Here is a 1,602-nt window from a genome sequence, read left to right on the forward strand (position 1 = left end):
CAGTAACTGCACGATAAAGTGTAGTATATTGCCACTTAAGTGGCAATATACTACACTTTATCGTGCAGTTACTGTTAATACTTCATTTAGAGAATGAACATTGCTTATATATATATAGTTTTAGGCCGCAACCGATGTAAGGGAGATAACTCCGTCCTGCCCGCAGCACCGACATGTTTCTTTCATAAAACCAACAGACCGTTACGTATGTCTTCCTGCACTTTCTAGAGAGGTTATGCGTCTTTAGTCATTTTAGTCTGATGAGTTGCCAATAACGCTAAACACTTTATAGGTGCGAAACCAATGGTCACTTTATAACCGGCCATGACTTTTAACTTATATATATATATATACACACACAAAATACAGACCCCTCTTGAACGCGTCTACAACAAACGACATATCCACCGCGCCCTTTGAAGAACACAAACACACACGCAAATACTAAAAATGACATATTGGAGATTCCCAAGAATTCATTAAAAAACAGTCCCAATCACTTACAATCCATAACGAGACACTTTTAGGTCACTGGACCATTTAACACCTTACTACTATCATACCACCTACATTCCTTCTTATTCTCCCTTCTCTTTCTTCTTCGTCTCCTTCCTCTCCGCCACCTCCTTCCTAACTTTACCACTATTGCTGTTTAGAATAACACCTACGCAAATTTTATAAACAAAACATTCAAAAGAGATGTTTCAAGAATTCAATTACTACTACCATCCACAACGGGTCATCTTCAGGACACTTGACCATTTAACATCCTACTATCGTGGCACTCCCCCATTCTTCTTCTTCCCTACCAAGAATTCACAACGACGTCGAACATACAAGAGTAAACAAGAGAGACAGAAACAAGCAGTAACAAGGAAAATGCCACTTGTATTTGAATACGATGCAAATATTCTTTTAATTTTTCCCAAATTTAATTGTTTTCTATACTTCAAGTTGAAAAAGTCTCAATGACTGAAACCAGTACTGAAATGTTTTTTATAAAATTATTTTAGCATTTTCTACCTTGACTTTTTTTTCCATATATATATATATATATATATATACGACGAGCTTCTTTCAGTTTCCATCTACCAAATCCACTCAGAAGGCTATATGCGCCAAGTATTTATTGCATGACCAACCTCAGAAATCACCGCACGCCACTGATAATGGTATTTACTTTGTATTATATTATACTTATTTATTGTGCTTTTACTTATTAATTTTTCTATATGTGACAGTAGACTTTCATCGATGAGTTCATGAACCTTGGTTCTTTTTCCCTAAAACTACCTCTCTCGCCAAGGTCAGCAGCTATCGAACGCCGACGAAGGGAAATAACCCTGAAATCCGGATCCGTTCGTGCTGCAGATCGTGGTGAGAGGGATAACTTCCCTTGGCAAACAGGACACAGTCGTGTGTCGATAAGCCAGCTGGAGGAGATGTCCTCCTGGGGCTAAAAGCAACAGTAACATCCACCCCTAGGGGTCAGCCACACTTAAGTGGCAATATACTACACTTTATCGTGCAGTTACTGTTAATACTTCATTTAGAGAATTAACATTGCTTATATATATATAGTTTTAGGCCGCAACCGATGTA

The sequence above is a fragment of the Octopus bimaculoides genome, chromosome 5 (assembly GCF_001194135.2).
Source record: "Octopus bimaculoides isolate UCB-OBI-ISO-001 chromosome 5, ASM119413v2, whole genome shotgun sequence".
In the NCBI taxonomy this organism is placed as follows: domain Eukaryota; kingdom Metazoa; phylum Mollusca; class Cephalopoda; order Octopoda; family Octopodidae; genus Octopus; species Octopus bimaculoides.